Source organism: Apium graveolens, chromosome 2 (assembly GCF_009905375.1).
Source record: "Apium graveolens cultivar Ventura chromosome 2, ASM990537v1, whole genome shotgun sequence".
NCBI classification, from domain to species: domain Eukaryota; kingdom Viridiplantae; phylum Streptophyta; class Magnoliopsida; order Apiales; family Apiaceae; genus Apium; species Apium graveolens.
This window is the reverse complement of record NC_133648.1, coordinates 268390722-268414380: the sequence shown is the minus strand read 5'-3', so window position 1 is coordinate 268414380 and position 23659 is coordinate 268390722. Positions and strand designations below refer to the sequence as shown.

General features: G+C 38.9%; 1 non-coding gene across 1 annotated transcript; it reads right to left on the bottom strand.

Annotated features, from left to right (window-relative positions):
- Nucleotides 1-644: 644 nt before the first annotated feature.
- Nucleotides 645-751, bottom strand: LOC141709576 (small nucleolar RNA R71). The gene has a single exon (XR_012570144.1). It is a non-coding gene; the product is annotated as a small nucleolar RNA R71 (small nucleolar RNA).
- Nucleotides 752-23659: the final 22908 nt, after the last annotated feature.

Sequence of the window (23659 nt, the reverse complement as noted above, 5' to 3'; positions counted from 1 at the left end):
GACTCGGCGTATTTGTTTAGTTTATGTACTTACCATCATTGGTCATTAGGACTCAGTGATTAGGACGTAGTAGTTAATTACTCTTTTCGGTTGTGTTTCAGGTACTTTAGCAAGCGTTTATGCAAACTCGTTCTCGTGCTCGCAAGAGGACCTTAGATACAGCTGAGGAGAAAGACGAAGTTCTTGATACTCCGGTGAAGTTAGATTTTGAGGATTCGGATTCAGGAACTGAGCAGAAAGAACCAGTAAACATGGGAGATCGTATTGTTCAAGCTGATCCAGCTCTTATGGATTTTTCTCGGCCTAAAATTGATGACATTCAGTCAAGCATCCTTCATCCGGCTATTCAAGCTAACACCTTTGAAATCAAGCGGGGCACTATTCAGATGGTGCAGAATTCTGTTTCTTTTGGAGGAGCGGAAACTGAAGACCCCAACATGCACATAAGGAATTTTGTCGAGATCTGCAGCACTTTTAAGTATAATGGCGTGACTGATGAGGCTATCAAGTTGAGGCTTTTCCAATTCTCACTGAGGGATAAAGCTAAAGACTGGTTACATTCTGAACCAGCTGGGTCCATCACTACGTGGCAAGATCTTGCGCAAAAGTTTCTGGTGAAGTTTTATCCAATGGCAAAGACTGCTGCTATGAGGAGTGCTCTTACTCAGTTTGCGCAGCAACCTACAGAATCTATGTGCGAGGCTTGGGAACGCTACAAGGAAATGTTGAGAAAATGTCCACATCATGGAATGCCGGATTGGATGGTAATCACTGGTTTTTATAATGGTTTGGGGGCCCAATCTCGGCCCATGCTCGATGCAGCAGCTGGAGGCGCCTTATGGGCTAAAAGCTATACTGAGGCGTATAATCTTATCGAGACGATGGCTGCAAATGAGCATCAAAACCCAACTCAGAGGATGACGTCAGGCAAGGTAGCAGGTATTCTGGAAGTTGATGCAGCCACCGCTATTGCAGCCCAGCTCCAAGCGCTATCAATGAAGGTTGATTCTTTGGCTACGTATGGAGTTAATCAAATAGCTATGGTTTGTGAGCTTTGTGCAGGTTCTCATGCTACGGATCAGTGTTCTCTTATCAATGAATCTGTTCAGTATGTGAATAATTATCAGCGACAACAGCAGCCTGTGCCAGCGACCTATCATCCTAATAACAGAAATAATCCAAATTTCAGCTGGGGAAATAATCAGAATGCTATTCAGCCACCATATCAGCAAGGAGTGAGTAAACAGTTTAACCCACCTGGATTCCAGCAACCACAGCAGTATGCTACAATGCAATTATATCCTCAACAGGGAAGTGCAGCTGCACCTACTAGTGCTGATTTTGAGGAACTTAAGCTGTTGTGTAAGAGTCAGGCGGTTTCTATCAAGACCTTGGAAAATCAAATCGGTCAATTAGCCAATGCAGTGCTCAATCGTCAACCTGGCACTCTTCCCAGTGACACGGAAGTACCAGGCAGGAAGGAAGCTAAAGAGCAAGTCAAGGCTATTACCTTAAGGTCTGGAAAAGTGGCTGATGCTGAAAAGGCAAAAGAAGTCGAAGCTGAAGTTAGAGATGAAGAATCTAAGCAAAAGGAGAAAGTGGCGGAACCAAAGAAGACTACTGTTGAACACACTCTGCCTGAGGCTAATACAGGGGAGAAACAGCTCTATCCTCCACCACCTTTTCCTAGAAGATTGCAGCAACAAAAGCTGGATAGACAGTTCGGGAAGTTTCTGGAGGTGTTCAAGAAACTTCACATCAATATACCTTTCGCTGAGGCTCTGGAACAAATGCCTAGTTATGCGAAGTTTATGAAGACTATTCTTTCAAGGAAGGTGAAACTGGATGACCTTGAAACCGTTGCTCTCACGGAAGAATGCAGCGCGGTTCTGCAACAAAAGTTACCACCAAAACTGAAAGATCCAGGAAGCTTTACCATTCCTTGCACCATTGGTAATCTAACTTTTGACAAGTGCCTTTGTGATTTGGGAGCAAGCATTAATCTGATGCCCTTGTCGATCTTTAAAAAGCTGGATCTGCCTGATCCAAAACCCACATACATGTCGCTACAATTGGCGGACCGTTCCATTACTTACCCAAGGGGCATAGTTGAGGATGTGCTCGTCAAGGTGGATAAGCTCTTCTTTCCTGCAGATTTTGTTATTCTGGATTTTGAGGAAGATAAGAAGATTCCCATAATCTTGGGGAGGCCTTTCTTGGCTACTGGCCGTACCTTGATAGATGTGCAAAAAGGGGAACTTACTATGCGGGTCCAAGATCAGGATGTGACCTTCAACGTATTCAAGGCAATGAAATTCCCTACAGAAGATGAGGAGTGCTTAAAAGTGGATGTGATTGATTCTGCGGTTACTTCGGAACTCGATCACATGCTAATATCTGATGCATTGGAAAAGGCCTTAGTGGGGGATTTTGACAGCGATGATGAAGATAGCAACGAGCAATTACAATATCTGAACGCTTCTCCATGGAAGCGAAAGCTCGACATACCATTTGAATCTCTTGGTACTTCTGACCTTAAGAATGCTGAAGGGAAGCTCAAACTATCAATAGAGGAAGCACCTACCTTGGAGCTCAAACCATTACCTGAACACTTGAGGTATGTTTTTTTAGGTGATTCATCTACGTTACCTGTTATTATTTCAGCTGACCTTTCAGGTAGTGAGGAAGACAAGCTCTTAAGGATTTTGAGAGAATTCAAATCGGCTATAGGATGGACCATAGCAGACATCAAGGGGATAAGTCCTTCATATTGTATGCATAAAATTCTGTTAGAGGAAGGTAGTAAGCCAACGGTGGAACAGCAGCGAAGACTGAACCCAATCATGAAGGAGGTGGTGAAGAAAAAAATTCTGAAATGGCTAGATGCAGGCATCATTTATCCTATTTCTGACAGCTCGTGGGTGAGCCCCGTGCAATGTGTACCTAAGAAAGGAGGTATCACTGTGGTCGCAAATGAAAAGAATGAGCTCATCCCTACTCGAACAGTTACAGGATGGAGAGTATACATGGATTATAGAAAATTGAACAAAGCCACAAGGAAGGATCACTTCCCTCTCCCAATCATTGATCAAATGCTTGACAGATTGGCGGGACATGAGTATTTTTGTCTTCTGGATGGTTATTCCGGGTATAATCAGATTTGTATTGCACCAGAGGATCAGGAAAAGACTACCTTCACTTGTCCATTTGGCACATTTGCTTTTCGTAGAGTTTCGTTTGGGTTATGTGGCGCCCCGGCCACCTTTCAGAGATGTATGATGGCTATATTCTCTGACATGATTGGAAATAATGTCGAAGTGTTCATGGATGACTTCTCCGTCTTTGGACACTCATATGATGAATGTTTGAATAATCTGCGCGCCGTACTCAAAAGATGCGTGGAAACTAATTTGGTGCTTAATTGGGAGAAATATCATTTTATGGTGCGTGAAGGCATTATCCTTGGGCATAAGGTCTCTAGCAAAGGCCTGGAGGTGGACAAGGCCAAGGTGGGAGTCATTGAAAATCTTCCCCCACCTAATTCGGTGAAAGGAATCCGTAGTTTTCTCGGTCATGCGGGTTTTTATCGGCGATTCATCAAGGACTTTTCAAAGATATCTAAGCCGTTATGTAATTTACTTGAGAAAGATGTGCCTTTCAAATTTGATGATGAATGTTTGGCAGCATTCGAGACTCTCAAGGAGAGTATGATCACGGCACCAGTTATTACAGCACCAGATTGGACAGAACCGTTTGAGATGATGTGTGATGCGAGTGACTATGCGGTAGGTGCAGTTCTGGGACAGCGCAAGAAAAATCTCTTCCATGTGGTCTACTATGCGAGTAAGACTTTAAATGGGGCCCAATTGAACTACACCACTACTGAGAAGGAGCTTTTGGCTATAGTCTTTGGCTTTGAGAAATTTCGATCTTATCTGCTTGGTACGAAAGTAACAGTATTCACTGATCATGCAGCTATTCGCTATCTGGTTTCTAAGAAGGATTCGAAGCCGAGACTCATTCGTTGGGTGCTTTTACTTCAGGAATTTGAGTTAGAGATCAAAGATAGAAAAGGTACCGAGAATCAAGTAGCTAACCATCTCTCTAGGTTGGAGAATCCCGATTCTACTTCACAAGATAGGACGTTAATCAATGAATCTTTTCCGGATGAGCAGTTGTTTGCAATTCAGGAGGAAGAACCATGGTTTGCAGATATTGTAAACTATCTTGTCAGCAATATAATGCCGCTTAATTTGACATCCGCTCAAAAGAAGAAGTTTCTGCATGAGGTGAAGTGGTATATGTGGGATGAACCATATTTGTTTAGACAGGGAGCTGATCAGATCATCAGGAGATGTATCCCGTTCTGTGAGACGGAGGGGATATTACGAGACTGCCATTCCACGGTTTATGGTGGACACTATGGAGGTGAGAAGACGACAGCTCGTATTCTGCAAGCAGGTTTTTTCTGGCCTACTTTGTTCAAGGATGCTCATCAGTTTGTTTTAAGGTGTGATCGTTGCCAAAGAGTGGGAAATTTGTCAAGGAAGGATGAGATGCCATTAAATGTGATGTTTGAAGTCGAGGTCTTTGATGTATGGGGAATCGATTTCATGGGGCCTTTTATCTCATCTTGCAATAATCAGTACATCTTGCTGGCAGTCGATTATGTCTCAAAATGGGTCGAAGTTAAAGCTTTACCGACAAATGATGCAAAGGCAGTGCTAAATTTTCTTCATAAGCAAATTTTCACAAGGTTTGGAACGCCTCGGGTAATCATAAGTGATGAAGGATCGCATTTTTGCAACCGTAAGTTCACTTCTATGATGCAGCATTATAATGTGAATCATCGAGTAGCTACTGCCTATCATCCGCAAACAAATGGTCAAGCGGAAGTGTCTAACAGAGAGATAAAGCGCATTCTAGAGAAGGTTGTTTGTCCGTCAAGGAAGGATTGGTCTTTAAAGCTCGATGAAGCTGTTTGGGCTTACAGAACAGCATACAAAACTCCACTTGGGATGTCACCGTTTCAGTTGGTGTACGGTAAGGGATGTCATCTACCGGCGGAGCTTGAGCATAAGGCCTACTGGGCATTGAAGAAATTGAACCTGGATTTAGATGCAGCTGGTAAGAAAAGAATGCTTCAGCTTAATGAACTTGATGAATTTCGACTTCAAGCATACGAGAATAACAAAATGTATAAAGAAAAGGTGAAGAGGTGGCACGATATGAAGCTACATCCTAAGTTATTTGTGCCAGGGCAACAAGTTCTGTTATTCAACTCTCGGCTCCGACTTTTTCCTGGGAAGTTGAAATCAAGGTGGTCTGGACCTTTTATTGTCAAAACTGTGTTTCCACATGGAGCGGTGGAAATTTTTGAGAATGATTCGGACCAAGCATTTAAGGTTAACGGTCAGCGGTTGAAGCACTACTATGGGGACATGGCAAACCGAGAGGTGATTAGTGCCATTTTGTTGACTACTTGAGAAAGGTACGGAACGTCAAGCTAATGACGAAAAAGAAGCGCTGCGTGGGAGGCAACCCATGAATTGTTGTTACAGGAACCCTTAGAAGTTAATAACCTATCCAAAAACACAAAAAAATCAGAAAAAAAGGGGCTGAAATTTTTTTTTTTTCCAGAGACCCTCTGCGCGCCCGCGCAGCTATGCTGAGCGGCCGCGCAGCTTGCTGCGCGCCCGCGCAGCTATGCTGAGCGGCCGCGCAGCTTGCTGCGCGCCCGCGCAGAAATGCTGAGCGGCCGCGCAGGGGTCGAGTTCCAGAAAATTTTTTGCAGTTCAAAAAAAAAAAAAAAAAACAAAAACACAAAAAACCCATCACAGAACATAAACCCACGAATTCTTTTCCCATTACCCTATGATTTTATCCCTCAACCCCACTCCTAATCTAATTTAACCTACTCCACACACTATATATACATACACCTATCCTACATATCTCCCACAAACTTCCTACACTTAAACCCTCTCATAAACATCAAAAATCAGTTCTTACACACTTTTATTCACAAATCAATGGCACCCAAGAGAGCACGCACTATTGACAGCAGCAGCACAGTTCCTACTGCTGATTCATCAAGGGGTACTGCTGCAAGGCCTCGGTTAACTGACAGAGCTGCGGAGGAGGAGTACACTAGGCTGTTGGGGAAGCCGATTCTGAAGGAGAGGGGGTTTTTACCATCAGGGAGGGATGGTGAGTTGTTGCCCATGATTGCAGAGAAGGGGTGGATAGCTTTTTGTGAGTCACCCGAAGCAGTACCGATGAGTGTTGTTCGCGAGTTCTACGCGAACGCGAAGGCTGAAAAGAATGGGTTTTCTGTAGTTCATGGGCTGACGGTTGATTATCATCCTGCGGCGATTCGCTGTGTGATTGGACAGCGAGAGAGGAAGCCCGAGGAGGAGAACTGGAATGAAAAGACTGCTGAGGATTTTGACTTGGATTTGATTTGTGCGACTCTCTGTCGACCAGGCACAGTTTGGAACCGCAGTCCAGCCAATAATGAGTATCGTCACTTTCCGGCGATCGCCATGAACAGGTATGCCCGTGCATGGAATGCATTTATATGTGCTAATATTTTGCCTTCTTCACATGCACACGAGGTCACAGTTGAGAGAGCACAGTTGTTGTGGGGAATTCTGAATGAGGAATACTATGTGGACCTTGGTGAGTTTATCTACCAAGGAATTCTGAAGTTTTTGAGGGGAGCAAAGCATATGAACATCCCTTATGCATCCACGGTTACGAAGCTATGCCGAGCAGTAAGAGTGAACTGGCCGGCTCATGAGCAGTTGCAGTTGCCAGCAGCTCCGATAGATTCTGGCACTCTGAATGGGATGCAGGAGTGGACCGGTGGTGAGCCTGAGGAGCATGGGCTGGTTATCGTCTTCCAGGAGGACGTCCAGCACGAGGTGCTACTATGGCTAGGCCAGGGCGTGGTGAGGCTAGTTCTTCGAGAGCTCAGGAGGGTGCTGGGATGGGTGATGCCCAGTATAGGAGGCTTTCATGGCGGATGGATGCCATGTATGAGACGCAGAGCAGGTTTGCTCAGGAGCTCACTCTTGCGTTAGGGACTGCTTTTCGAGGCCTTGGAGCTGATATCCAGTGGCCAGTTTTTGGTGAGGACTCTGCATACCCGCCGCCTGATACTCCACCCACTGAGGGTGATGATGATGATGACTCCGAGTAGGTATACCCTGTGTTCCTTTCTACTACCTTCACTGGGGACAGTGAAGATTTTAATTTTGGGGGTGGTAGTTAAGGAATATTTTGTGTGTGTCATATAGCTGCATATTCATGATAGTTAGTTCATATAGTTGCATAATTTTTGCCATATAGTTTTTTTATATAGCTTTATTTGTTTGTCATATCATATAGCTCATGCATATACCATGATCCCTTTTGCAATGATTTATCGACTGAATTGTGATATTGATGCGAGTGTAGTGATAGCATTAAAGTGATATTAAGTTGTGTAGGTTGATATGCATGCTAGAAGCACTTGTATTTTCACTAAGTCTTAGAGAATGCTTAAGGGCTAGATTGTTGTTATGATCTGATTATTTTCGAGGATAATCTATTTATTATGCTTAGAATTTGATAATAGGTTCTTAGTGGTAAAGGCATGAAAAAGAAAAAAAAATGGAGTAAAAATGGAATTTGTTGCTAGTTGTGGCTAGGCGTCAAATGGCTAGTAGCCGGCTCGCATGTTATGCGAGTAGTCTAGGGTTGAGCAAGATGGAGCGAAACGCACTTGCTCATAAAAGAAAAAAAAAATTTGCATAATTGATCAAGAGTGGGCTCTTTGGTATTCGAGTTATTAAGTTCTTAGGGGACTTTGTGCCTAGTGACCTAAGGCTTTTAGAGTCTGGGATCCGCTAACCTAACACTCGTTACATGGATACCATTGTATAAGTCTTTTGTGGACCTCACTCATTGCACGGTCAAATAAGCATTTGAGTTGTAAATAAAAAGCACGATTCCGTAGTAAGCTCCAGAGTTCTTGTAGTGTTGTATATCACTTTGTGCCTAGAATTTTTATTCTTTGTATAATCGTAGGATTACCTTGAGGATAGTCTAGTCATAGTAATTGGTCTAGTTCCGAAGCATATCTGTTAAGCATTTGCACACACCACGTTTCCGGCTGTATGTCCGTTTGCATGAGTTTATTGATCTTTAGTGTCTAACTGCATTCGTTGAGACGTGACAATTTGGTTGGTTAATTGTAGTAAGGGGGATCGTTGCATTTTCATATAGATTGCATTCATGCATATTTTTATTTGTTTCTGTGACGCTTGAGGACAAGCATCGATTTAAGTTTGGGGGTGTGATAAGTGGCATTTTATACCACTTAGAACGTCTTAAAATGGCTTAAATTGGTGTCTTGAAATCAAGTATTTTGTGTATTTGATGCGTTTTTCTAGTGTTTATGCATTTCAGGGTATTAGTTGCATTTCGGAGGAGGAATCATCAAGAATAAGCCTTGGCATGTGTTCACCATTGTGAGAGGAAAAGAACGGGCAGATTACGGCGAAGAAACGGAGCAAACCTGGAATTTTTCCAGTAGGGTCCTGCGCGCCCGCGCAGCAATGCTGAGCGGCCGCGCAGCAGCCTTGCGCGCCCGCGCAGAAATGCTGAGCGGCCGCGCAGGGTCGGGGAAAAAAGCTGAATTATTTTAGACTTCTACTTCTGTTTGGCTTCCAACTTCTATGTAATCTGAGTTTTATGGGACTATTATATAAGTAGATTTGAGACGTTTTCATAGAGGATATGAAGGAGATTATGTTTTAGATTGTGTTTGGCGCAAGAAGCGAAGGAGATAAGGAAGAAGACCGATTTAGCACACCGAAACGAAGAGGGAGCATATTTTCTTGTGATTCTTGTTTCGTTGTAACGTTGGATGCTAGTTTTCTTGCTTTGACTTATTTACTCTTGTGACGTACTCTGTTTTAATATAATTAGTTTAGTTATTATTTTCTTGTGTTGTTTATCATGATTTCATATGAACCCATGATGGCGATAAGTTCTATTATGGGCTAATCGTGATCATGGGGTTGCAACGGATTTATTATGAAATTCTTTAGTTAATTGTTTAATACTTTAGTGTGTGATGATTGCATGATATCTAGTATTGGTTGTGCGTATTCGTCTTATGTGCATCGCGAACATATAAGATAGGGTGTTAATCTCTTGTGAAGCGACGATGAATCTTGAGATTTAGAACTTGCCATGCTAGCATAGGTTCATGTACGTTGTGCATGATTAGTGGGTAACTCTAACAGTTTTATTTGCCCTATGTAATCAAAAGGAATAACTTGTGCTTAAATCGTTGTGTTGTCAATTTCTGTAGACATATAGGAACTCAACATGATTGATGACTATTCAACTTCTATCTTAATTGTGAATGTTTGGTAGAATGGTATTAGTACAATGAAAGTTGGCTTTTATCAGTTTCGTGTTATTCGATTAATGTCATCACTGTCACATGCTAAAGGTAATAACAATGGCTATAGAAGGAAGTAATAATGAAGTTGTGATCTCATGAGTGTTTTATTATTGATAAATTGAAGTGTTAGTTAAGTGGTTAATTAAGTAGTTAATTATAGTTAATATTTAATCAACAATTTTAAGTGTTATTATCTTAACATTGAGAAGTAGTCATACATTGGTGAGTGAGTTTAATTAGACAATAACTTAGTCTGAGTCTCTGAGGGAACAAACTAGAAAGTATTCTATATTACTTGCGAACGCGTATACTTGCGTGAATATTAGTGCATGTTTTCACCCTAACAACTCTCTACATACGACAAATCTGCTTGAAGCTATATTGGCTCGTATTCGATTACATGCCTGGAGTCTGGATTATATTTCTTAAGCATCGATACGTGAAAAACATTGTGAATGTGCTCCATGTGCGGAGGAAACGCCAATTCGTAAGCTACTTTGCCAACGCGCTTTAAAATCTCAAAAGGTCCGACATATCTTGGGCTCAGTTTTCCTTTCTTTCCAAATCTTGTCAATCCTTTCCATGGATACTTTCAGTAATACTAGATTTCCTTCTTCAAATTCCATATCTTTCCTTGATTGATCTGCATATATCCTTTGACGGTCTTGTGCTGCTATCAATCTCTTCTGGATCACTTCAACAACTTCCTTCATTTGTTGCACCAATTCAGGTCCAAGTATTTTGCGTTCTCCTACTTCGTCCCAATATACAGGAGATCGACATTTGCGTCCATAAAGAGCTTCATAGGGTGGCATCCCAATACTGGCGTGATAACTGTTGTTGTAAGCAAATTCTACCAAGGGTAAATGCTCGTCCCAACTTCCTTTGAAATTAATGGCACAAACACGTAACATGTCTTCGATTGTCTGGATTGTTCTTTAACTCTGGCCGTCCGTCTGTGGATGGTAAGCCGGGCTCATATTCAGTCTCGTTCCCAAACATTCTTGAAAACTCTTCCAAAATCTTGAATTAAATCTTGGATCTCGATCGGATACGATAGACACAGGGACTCCATAACGAACTACGACCTCTTTCAGGTACATATGGACTAACTTGTCTAGTGAAAATCTTTCATTTATAGGCAGAAAATGAGCTGACTTGGTAAGTCTGTCCACTATAACCCAAATGGCATCATGATTAGCTTTCGTTCTTGGTAATCCAACTATGAAATCCATGGCAATATGCTCCCACTTCCATTATGGAATCTCTAATGGCTGCAACAATCCACTTGGTCTCTGATGCTCTGCTTTAAATCTCTGACATGTGTAACATCTGCTAACCCATTCCGTAATTTCCCTCTTCATATCCGACCACCAATAATTTTCCTTTAAATCTCTGTACATCTTGGTACTTCCTGGATGGATTGAATACCTTGAATTATGAGCTTCCTGTAAAATTTCATTCTTCAACTCCGTCACTGGTGGAATCCAAATTCTAGAAGAAAACCTAAGAATACCTTGATCGTCCTTTTGCGTGCACAATTCTTCACCTACCAAATGATTAATGTCCTGATTCATTATCCCCTCTTGACACTTCCTTATCTTCTCTAATAACTCCGGTTGGAAAGTCATACTATACACTTTTGCTTCATCAGGCTTGCAAACTCTAATCTCTAATTCCAGTTTCTGAAATTCCTTGTATATCTCTTCTGGTACTGATAACACATTCAACATTTCTTTCCAACTTAACGCGTCCGCCACAATGTTTCCTTTACCGGGATGATTGTTAATCGTGCAGTCGTAATCCTTGATCAACTCTAACCATCTCCTCTGTCTCATATTAAGCTCCTTCTGTGTGAATATGTACTTTAAGCTTTTGTGATCCGTATAAATCTCACATTTTTCTCCATATAGATAATGTCTCCAAATCTTCAAAGCGAACACTATGGCTGCTAGCTCCAAATCATGGGTAAGATACTTCTGTTCATGTGGTTTCAATTGCCTTGACGCATACGCAATAACCTTATCATTCTGCATCAGAACGCATCCGAGTCCTTTATGAGAAGCATCGCAATAGATTACAAAATTCCCTTGATCATCCGGAAGTGACAAAACAGGTGCCGTAATTAATCTTCGCTTCAATTCCTGAAAACTTTTTTCACATTTATCGTTCCATATGAACTTTTCATTTTTCCGTGTAAGCTTCGTCAATGGTGTTGCAATCCTTGAGAAATTTTGAACAAATCGACGATAATATCCCGCTAATCCCAAGAAACTTCTTACCTCTGTTGGTGTTCTCGGTCTTTCCCAATTTGTAATTGCTTCAATCTTCGCTGGGTCCACTTTGATCCCTTCATTACTGACTATGTGTCCTAAGAACTGAACTTCCTGTAACCAAAACTCACACTTTGAAAATTTAGCGTATAACTTTTTCTTTCTCAAAATCTCCAAAGCTGTCCTTAAATATTCTGTATGATCCTCTTCTGTCTTTGAATAAATCAAAATATCGTCTATGAACATAATAATAAACTTACACTTTGAAAATTTAGCGTATGACTTTTTCTTTCTCAAAATCTCCAAAGCTGTCCTCAAATGTTCTGCATGATCCTCTTCTGTCCTTGAATAAATCAAAATATCGTATATGAACACAATAACAAACTTATCCAAATATTCCTTGAAAATTCTGTTCATCAGGTCCATGAATGCTGCCGGGGCATTGGTTAATCCAAAAGACATCACTAAAAATTCATAATGTCATACCTTGTTCTGAAAGCTGTCTTTGGTATTGTTAGGTCTCAATATGTTTGTAGAAGGGGGGTTGAATACAAACAATACCGTTTAATTGAATAAAATGCGGAATAAAAAAGGTAAAAACTATTCAAGTTAAATAAAACTATTATTAAACTTGAAAGGTGTTACAACAACGGTATCGTTTACAAGGGATTAATCTCAAATAAATTATTCCAAATCTAGAATAAATTCGACATGAACTTTTTCTATTTTTGTAATAAAAAGGATCAAATGCTAAATGTAATTTGAGATTAAGTTCTATGGATTTTGATCCGCTAGATAGTTACACAAGAACAAGAAAAGGATTTCTAGTGGATTAGATTTAACAATAAATACTAGAAATAAATGATCTGTGAATTTGCAATAAGTTATCTGCTGTTTTTCTGTGTTCTTCTGTGTTTGATATTCAATGCACTACTTGTGTTGAAAATCAGCTTCAGTTCTTTTATATTAAATCAATCCTTGATTTAACTGGCAAGACAATCCTTTTAGCTTAGCATGACAATCCTTTTAACTGGTAGGACTTTCGGTAGGACTATCCATTGAACTGATAGAACTTTCAGCAAGACAATCTAAATGAACTAGCATGACTTTCGGTATGACTATTGATTGTCATACCGATTGTCTTGCTAATACAAAAGATAGTCTTGCTGGATTAAAACAGATTTTAATCAAATAATAATTCTGAATTAATTAATCAATTAATTCAGTTAATCAATAAATTAATCTTTGCAGATTTAATTTATTCTCTTAATTAAATTATATGACTTAATTAATTAATAGAGAATTAATACTAGTCTTGAGCAACAACCATTCTTCTGAAAATCTTCTGAAAATCACTGTCAATTATGAATCAATTCCACCACTTCAATGTTGACACTCGATGTACTGTCTGGTTCATGAGTGACTAACTTCCGTGACATTTCTTCATGCCTTGACTTTGATACTCTTGATTTTCTTCAGACTAAATCCTTGTAATTAATTGATACCCTGACGAGATCTCTGTCACTTGATTAAATCCACAATCTTGATTTATATCACTGAGGCTTGATCAATTTCTTGAGCTTCTTCCAGTGAATTAAGTCCTCAAGTCTGTAGACGAACAATGTTACTTAATCCTTTGACATATGTTAATTTGAGAGATCTCTCTGACGATAGAACCACTATTTACTTGTTACATCCTTATTTGAGTTGAGTTAAATCCTCGAATAAACAAATAGGCTATGACATATGCCTTTCAATCTCCCCCTATTTGTTTGTTAGACAGTAACAACAAATACCTAGAGGATAACTCAACTAACAAATAAGAAAAAGTTATAAACAGTAATGTAAAGTAAATAGCAGAAAAGTTTTGGATTATATTTAACATTTTCCAGATTCCAAAAGAAATTTACAAGTGAATACAAGATAGATGTTCCTCTAGACTGAACATATAACTATATTAGTCTATCTTGATTCATAAAGCCCTAATCATATTACATTAAGTTTTGAGCTAATTGAATTCAGTTGTCTTCCCTTCCGAATTCACCTTCTTCCAAATCTTGAAGCAATTCCTTGTCAAAGACACGATCCTTTTCAGAAGTGAAGCTGGCTGGTCTGACTGGTTGAACTTCAATTGACTTTAGCTTATTCTTGAACTGATTGTACCTTTTAATATTCTTTTTACAATAAGCTTGAATCAGATCAGCTGTTTGAGTTTTCAACATGGATGAATATTCAACAGTTCTTAAGTGATGTTCCATCCAGACAAGATGCTTAGCTGAGTAGTCTTTAAGAGATTGTGAATCGAGCTGGCAGATTTGAAGACAGCCAGACTTAAAGAATCTTACTTGATGAGGATTGTTGACCACTTGAGGACTAGCCCTGCTGGCAAACTCTTTGAGCCTTTCTCGAAGAACTTCATTCAATTCTGAGCTTCTTTTGACTTTGTTGAAAAGAACCCAAATCTCTGATAAAGAACGATTCTCAAACAGATGAAGTGATACCTTGAAAGATCCTTCACTCTGACAATATACAAATATGCTCATTTCATTTAGAGATCTGTCAAAGGCAATTGTGATCCTTGAGATTTCAGTCTTTATAGCATTCATGTACACGTCATTGTTTGGATTAGAGATCTCCAGCTTGTCCAGAAGATGTAGAAATTGCCTATCATTGTTTGTGCTCAGCTGAGGCATATCAAGTACTCTCCTAGCTTCATCCCATTTTTCACCAATCTTCAGTCTGACATCTCTTCTCCTTTCTTTAGCTTTAATGTCATGAAGACGTTGCTTTTCAAGAGTTTCTGTTCGTTCAATGTTTTTCCTCATATCAATGATCTGGGATACCTTTTTGAGTTCAGCTTCTTTTCTTTTCAACTCTGACTGCTGCTGCTGAAATTCTTTCTCAAAAACAGGATCCACTGGAGCTTCCTCTTCCCATTCTCCAAAATCACTTTCCTCCTCAGCTTCAAAGAAACCATCTTTATCTTCCAAGACTGGTTCAGTGGGAATGTCAAAAATATCAAAGTCATCCTGTTCTCCACTATAGTAGACATCATCAGCCTTCCCTGTGCCTCCAGCAGATGAATCTTTTTCTTTTCCCTTTTCACTTCTCCCTTTCTTCTCCCCCTTAGTTGAGGAATCCTCTACAGACTTTCCCTTAGACCCTCCATGACCTCCATCACCTCCAGAGCCTGAGCCTCCACCAGACGACCCTTCAAAGAAAGTTCTTTGTTCTTCATTAGGGCAGTGAGAATTTTTGATCATGAAGTACAAGTGCTTCATCCCTTCATTGAGATGTTCCATGCCCGTCTCTATCTTCAGAAATCTGGAGGAATCCAGTGAATGAGTCATTTCAACCAAGTCTTCAAGAGAAGTCATTCTTGTATGGAGAGAGCAGAAGTTTGAAATATCTTCAGCTGATAACGTTGGAGATGCCTGAATTGAGTTAAGCTTTGGTACAACAGAGGTCTTCAAATATGATATTTCAGTCCTGATGAGAGCCAGCTCTCCCATCATGCTCATTTCAAATTTGCTGTGCATTAACTTAGCAAATCTCTTACAGAGATTATCATTAGTAGACCCAAATATTATATCATCAACATAGACTTGAACTAATATAGTATCATTCTTATGCTTTTTAGAAAAGAGAGTTTTGTCTATGACACCTCTAATAAAGCTATTTTCAATAAGAAATTCATCGAGAGTGTCATACCATTTTCTCGGAGACTGTTTGAGTCCATAGATAGCCTTGAAAAGAAAGTAGACAAAATCCAAATGATCTGGATCTTCAAAACCAGGAGTTTTGCTCTACATACACCTCTTCATCCAGCTTTCCATTCAGAAAGGCACTCTTGACATCCATTTGATAAACTTTAAAGTTAGAGAATGCCGCGAATGCCAGAAATATCCTGATGGCCTCTAGTCTAGCCACTGGAGCATAGGTTTCATCATAATCAATGCCTTCAGCTTGAGAGTACCCTTTAGCTACCAGTCTTGCTTTATTTCTGGTAACCACACCGTCTTCATCTAGTTTATTCCTGAATACCCACCGAGTACCAACAACTTTCTTGTGTGTAGGTCTAGGTACCAGTTTCCAGACTTGTTGATGTTTAAACTGATTGAGTTCATCTTGCATAGCAATCACCCAATCTGGATCAGTCAGTGCTTTTTCAATCTTCTTAGGTTCCATCTCAGAAAGAAATCCTGAGAATAGACATTCATTTTGAGTAGCACGTCTAGTTCTGACTCCAACATCTGGATCACCAATAATCAACTCAAAAGGATGAGCTTTATTCTAGACAGTCTGTCTTGGAAGATTTGATCTTGATGATTCACCTCGAAACTTATTGGGATGTTGTGTCCTACTAGTAGATCCTTCAGCATCTCCCCCTGAGTTGTTGTCAGGTTGACTTAATGATTCTTCGTCAGTAGCAATGGTATCTCCATTGTTGCCAATGTTTCCATCACCATTACCTTGAGTATCATCATGATTAACAGGTTCTTCACCAGCAACAACCTAAGGTTCTTGATCATGTTCTGATTCTGAATCTGACATATCATCAAACTTCAGTTTCTCAGAAGGATCTTCAATTTGGATACTAGGGAGTTTAGTGTCATCAAATGTAACATTTACACTTTTAGTTACTTTATGTTGATCAATGATATACACCCTGTATGATCTTCTTCCATATCCAACAAAAATACCCTCATATGCCTTTGCCTCGAATTTACCACGACGATCATCTCCATCCTTGAGCACGAAGCATCTGGCACCAAATACATGAAAGTATTTGATAGAAGGTTTCTGTTCATTCATAATCTCATAAGGAGTTTTCATGAAGTCTTTGTTGATTAGAGTTCGATTCTGAGTATAACATGCAGTATTGACAGCTTCAACCCAAAAGTACATTGGAAGACCTGATTCACTTAACATCGTTCTTGCAGCTTCAATCAATGTATGATTCTTCCTTTCTACCACTCCATTTTGCTGAGGGGTTCTAGGAGCTGAAAATTGTCTGGTAATCCCTTTGTTTGTACAGAATCCATTGAGAAGTGAATTCTTGAATTCTGTTCCATTATCTAAACTTATTGCTCTAACAGGGACATTAGAATCTAACTCGATCAACTTGATATGATCAATCACAACTTGTGGTGTTTCATCCTTAGAGTGATGGAATAAAACCCACGTATACTTGGAATAGTCATCAACTATCACAAGACAGTAACACTTCTTTGACATCGAAGGAACATTAACTGGTCCAAATAAATCTATGTGCAATAATTGCAGAACACCAGTTATGGAGGATGTGTCAGTGCCTCTGTGACTTGCTTTCTTTGACTTTCCTTTCTGGCAAGCCTCACACAGTCCTTCTGGGGAGAATTCCAGCTGAGGCAGACCTCTGATCAATTCTCTTTTGACAAGAAAATTCATTGTTTTGAAATTGAGATGGGAAAGTCTCTTGTGCCATAGCCAACTCTCATCTGACGATGCCTTTGAATAGAAACAATTGACTTCAGGATTGTTTCCAGAGTTCATGTCAGCTACGAACAGATTTCCTTTCTGGATTCCCATCAAGGAGGGTTTTTCATTTTTCTTGTGCAGAATCTGACACTTCAGCTTGTCGAATAAAACATTGTAGCCGTTGTCACAGAACTGACTAATGCTAAGCAGATTGTGTTCAAGTCCTTGCACAACATACACATTTTCAATGATAACATTTCCAGCTAGAAAACAACCATATCCCTCAGTTAAACCTTTGCTGTTATCTCCAAAGGTAACCACTGGGCCAGCTTTCTCAACCATATTTGATAGCAGGGCTCTATCTCCGGTCATATGTCTTGACGATCCGCTGTCAAGAATCCACACTACCGGTTGTACCTGTTTAATGCCCTGCAATACAAATGGATTAGACCTTCTTCGGAACCCAAGCTTGGTTGGGTCCGGCATACTTGTAAAATTGGCCTTTATCAGGCAAAACAACATTCTTAACTTTAATGTTCTCAACTTTCTCAATGACTGGACATTTGACCTTGTAAACAGCCTTGACAAATTTCTGTTTAGGCTTAGGTACAAATGTCTCCTTTCTAGCTTTAGGAGGACTAGCAGTCTTAGACCTATCATGCTTCCTATTATTCACATGCTGACGAGGAGTAGTCTTATCATTAGAAACATGCTTACCATTAAAATAAGCATATATCAAATTAAAAGCACAAGACATACAATCAGGAACACCACATGCTTTATGAGAGGGATTAACAACAGTCAACTTATGCATGGTAAACATGGCATTTTTGTTATCCAACTCATGTGTGTCTGAGTTAATCTCAGTTGCTTTCACAACTTTTACTGGAACCTTTGACACACTTGACTTGGAAACAACTTTCTCATTAGCAAGATCTTCAGAACGGATTTCTTCTTGAATAATAAATGAGGTCTCATCAAATGGTTCAACAATTGATTTTTTATAGAGGGGTTCATCAACACCCTTAAGCACATGTGGTACTTCCCTACCTTTAGCACAGACATGAGGAAGGGAGTTTATGCCTAATTCTCCAATAGCAACATTATAATCATAACCTACTCCAGATGTTTGATTAATAGCTTGCTTATTGTAGAACTCTTTAGCCTTAGAGCAAGAATTAAAGTAAGCTTTGACCTTAGTCTCAAGACCGGTGATCTTGTCTTTGAGAATAGTTTCGAGTTGTCTATAACAGTCAACTCTGTTCTCTAGAAAAGATATTTGTTCTTTTAATTTATCTTGATTAATGTGCACAAGTCTTTATTCATTGACCTCTTTCTCAAGGTCTTTGATTTGTTGATTTAACATTTCATTATCACGACGAGCACAATCTAAGGAACCTCCTAGATGATAAACTAATTCAGCATCAGTAAATTTTACCTCTTTTCTTGATGATGAGGTGTTTGCATCACTAGCCATGAGAGCAAGATTCCCAACTTCTTCATCTTCACTGTCAGTATTATCCCAGCTTATTCCCTTTGCCAGGTAAGCCCTTTCAGATTTACTCTTCTGATTAGAATCATAATAGTTCTTCCTAAATTATTTTGGCTTCCTGTATTCTGTGGCAAAGTGTCCCAACTCATTGCAGTTGAAGCATCGAATAGTGCTTCGATCAACCATCCCTGTTTTGTACCCACCACTGCTGGTGTTAGAGGATGAAGATCCACCTTTCTGGAATCTGTTGTAGTTGGACTTGTACTTGAACTTGGGATTCCTCTTGAATCTGACATTGGAGAATCTCTTGACAATCAGGGCCATTGACTCATCTTCCAATTGCTCCAGTTCTTTCAAGGAATAAAAATCATCTCCTGATTGATTTGTAGTAGGAGGATCAAATTCTGCTACTATCACATTTTCTTCAGCCTTGGAAGACTGTACCATTCTTTCTGACTGTTGAGATTGTTGTTATTGTTGTGGTTGTTGTTGTTGTTCTTCAGCTACTAGAGTAGTAGACGTGCTGACCACTCTTCCTTTCCCGTAGACTTCCTTCTGCTGAATCTGCTCCAACTCATAGGTCTTTAACACACCATAGAGCCTTTCCAAAGAAATCTCACTCAGATCTCTTGCTTCTCTTATAGCAGTGATTCTATGTTCGAGATGAGTTGGCAGTGTTAAAAGGAACTTTTTGTTGACCTCCCTGATTGAATAGTATTTACCATTAATGTTCAGGTTGTTGATCAATGCATTGTACCTCTCAAACACTTAAGTGATTCCTTCTCCTGGAATGGATTTAAAGTATTCATACTCAGAGGTTAGGATTTCTAACTTGTTCTCCCTAACTTCCTCCGTGCCTTCATTAATCACCTCAATAGTTTCCCAGATGTGTTTGGAATCTTTACAGTTCATCACATGTCTATTCATCAAGGGATCAAGGGAATCTACTAAAATTAATTGAAGGCTAGTATCCAGGGAGGCTTCTTCTTTTTCAGCAGGAGAAAATCCTCAGGATCTTTTACATAAGTTCTAGCTTTGGTAATCACCACATCATCTTCTATTACCTCTGGTTCAATAACCATCGGAATTTTTGGACCCTTCTTTAACACTTCCAGATATTTGGGATTTGCAACTTGTAAAAACAATAGCATCTTCTTCTTCCACATAACATAATTTTCTTTATCGAATAGTGGAATTTTAACGGTTCCAACTTTTTGTGTAGACATTATGAATTTTTTGAGTAAATAAAAATTCAAGGAGTGAAAGAATCACAAAAGTCTAGGATCTTGATTTGTTCGTTAATCAGAAGGCTCTAATACCAATTGTTAGGTCTCAATATATTTGTAGAAGGGGGGTTGAATACAAACAATACCGTTTAATCGAATAAAATGCGGAATGAAAAAAGTGAAACAAAATTCAAGTTAAATAAAACTATTATTAAACTTGAAAGGTGTTACAACAACGGTATCGTTTACAAGGGATTAATCTCAAATAAATTATTCCAAATTTAGAATAAATTCGACATGAACTTTTTCTATTTTTGTAATAAAAAGGATCAAATGCTAAATGCAATTTGAGATTAAGTTCTAGGGATTTTGATCCGCTAGATAGTTACACAAGAACAAGAAAAGGATTTCTAGTGGATTAGATTTAACAATAAATACTAGAAATAAAAGATCTGTGAATTTGCAATAAGTTCTCTGCTGTTTTTCTCTGTTCTGTGTTCTTCTGTGTTTGATATTCAATGCACTACTTCTGTTGAAAATCAGCTTCAGTTCTTTTATATTAAATCAATCCTTGATTTAACTGGCAAGACAATCCTTTTAGCTTAGCATGAAAATCCTTTTAACTGGTAGGACTTTCGGTAGGACTATCCATTGAACTGATAGAACTTTCGGCAAGACAATCTAAATGAACTAGCATGACTTTCGGTATGACTATTGATTGTCATACCGATTGTCTTGCTAATACAAAAGATAGTCTTGCTAGAATAAAACATATTTTAATCAAATAATAATTCTGAATTAATTAATCAATTAATTCAATTAATCAATAAATTAATCTTTGCAGATTTAATTTATTCTCTTAATTAAATTATATGACTTAATTAATTAATAGATAATTAATACTAATCTTGAGCAACAACCATTCTTCTGAAAATCTTCTGAAAATCACTGTCAATTATGAATCAATTCCACCACTTCAATGTTGACACTCGATGGACTGTCTGGTTCATGAGTGACTAACTTTCGTGACGTTTCTTCATGCCTTGACTTTGATACTCTTGATTTTCTTCAGACTAAATCCTTGTAATTAATTGATACCCTGACGAGATCTCTGTCACTTGATTAAATCCACAATCTTGATTTATATCACTGAGGCTTGATCAATTTCTTGAGCTTCTTCCAGTGAATTAAGTCCTCAAGTCTGTAGACGAACAATGTTACTTAATCCTTTGACATATGTTACTTTGAGAGATCTCTCTGACGATAGAACCACTATTTACTTGTTACATCCTTATTTGAGTTGAGCTAAATCCTTGAATAAACAAATAGGCTATGACATATGCCTTTCAGGTATATCCTCTGGCTTAATCTTTAGTTGATGATATCCCGATCTCAAAACTATCTTGGAGAAGTACTTGGCTCCTTTTAATTGGTCAAACAAATCATCAATCCTTGGCAATGGATACTTGTTCTTAATGGTAAGCTTGTTGAGCTCCCGATAGTCGACGCACAGTCTCATGCTTCCATCATTCTTCTTGACAAATAGTACCGGTGTACCCCATGGGGATACACTGGGTCTGATTACTCCTTTCTCTAACAATTCTTGCAATTACTTTGCTAGTTCCTTCATCTCAACGGGCACCATTCTGTATGGGGCCTTGGATACTGGTTCCGTTCCAGGTGCTAAGTCGATCGCAAACTCGATTTCTCTGTCTGGAGGAAGTCCTGGTAACTCATCGGGAAACACGTCTGGAAATTCATTGACTACTGGAATATTTTCAAATTTTGCTGGCTCCTGACTTCTATCAATCACATAAGCAACGAAATGCTCGCATCCTTGCCGTAGTAACTTTTTAGATTGCATCATTGTTAAAAACTTCTTTGCTTGCTTCTGACCCTTAAACGTTATTATTCTTTCGTCTGGAGTCTTTACCCTTGTTAGGAATATATGTGTATTAGGTTGATGATAAGTTAAACCAAAACACTTAAGTAGAAAACTAGTGTTTGTAGCCAACGGATAAGACCACTTTGGCTATCCGTTGATGGAGTAGCTTTACTTAGAAATAAGTTTAGTACTGTAGCACATTTCAGTCTTTGTAAATGAGTTATAATTCTTAGAAGTTGTAGGAAATTATAAGTCATGTTGACTACTAGTGGATATGCAAATAGGAGGGCTAATTGTAAATATTTCATGCCTTGTAATTTTGTATAAATGAAGTAGTATCAACTGGTAAATTAAAGGCCTTCAACGGATGAGAAACAAAGCCTCAACGGATGTCTTTAAAGCTTCAATGGATAACATCCATCAACGGATGAGTGCATCAACGGATAAAGCTTCAACTGCTAAAACATCAACGGATAAGAGTAACAACGGATAAAGCCACCAACGGATGAAAGCTTCAATGGATGCTCAGTTCCATAGCAGTTGATAGTGACAATTCATAAGCTGACAGAGGCACATGGGTTGACAGAGATAATTGGAATGTGGTAGCCTCTTGGAGGAATAAAAAAAAGCACCATTTCCATTCTGGTGCAAACAAGGAAGTATTCAAAGATTCACAGATTATCTTAGATTGCATTGGATAGAGAAATAAAGAAGAAACATGTGAAAGACTATTTTATAATTGTATTTTATCTTTGTCTTCACTTGTAAAACTTGGTGATATATAAACCAAGTTGCAACTAGTAATTAGGTGTAAATTTTCAAGAGCTGTTTAGAAAAATTCAGAGAGAAAATCATCTAGTTTGTACTAGGAAGCAGCTGTGAACAATTCTTTGTATCACAGATTTTCTGAAATACACATCTCTGGTGGAACAACTGTAACACCCCCAAATTCGGGGTCGGGGATCCGGGTTGTCACGAGTTCCATTTCCCTTAATAATACCCAATCTTAATAAATAATCAACTACTCTGTACTGTGACCCCACAATAAACACACACACCACAAGTTATAGTCTCAGAGATGAATATCCAAAAATAATCACAAGTCGTTTTATTCCACCAATATGCCAATACACCTAAAAAGGGTTTTCTGAATAAATTTACATTTCTTTGCCATTATTACAATTCATAAATATACATAAATCTGGTACATCAAAAGTTGAAAGCCTAGCCTATTGGTAGCTCCTACCTCAGCTACAGCGACATCAATGCCTATAGGAAACTGCAGAACGTTTCCTATCCGCTCGCGAATTGGGAGCTTGGTCCTGTTCATCTTGTCTATCTGATGTTGTGTGATGAAAGAAGAAAGCAAGGGTGAGCAGCAAGCCCACCAAAATAATATGTATACTGATTAACAATATATGAGCCTTCTCATAGTACTCATGAAAGTCTTGATCAAAAGAAATGAACCAAGTTGATATCTTAATGCGATGAAGTCGCAAAACTTTCAGTATATATATATACATATATACTTTTCAAAATATTGGAAGTCCTCTTCCATGCATAATACACACAGAGTTCCAGTGTATAACTGTATAAAAATATCGTTGCAAGGTGATCTCATATATCTAACCTTGTCTCAACGTTTTTCTGAAAATCTTTGTCATGCATAAGATAATCATTTACTAGATATAAGTTTAAAAGATGAAGTTACAAGATACTCCAATATACTTATATCTTTTCCAAATACTACTTGAACTACCACCATTCAAGTTATAATTAGTTTCCAAAGTTCATCACATAGATGAGACTACAAGACCAGATTTGAATAGATTAAATCTTTAAAATATCATCAAAATAAAATGA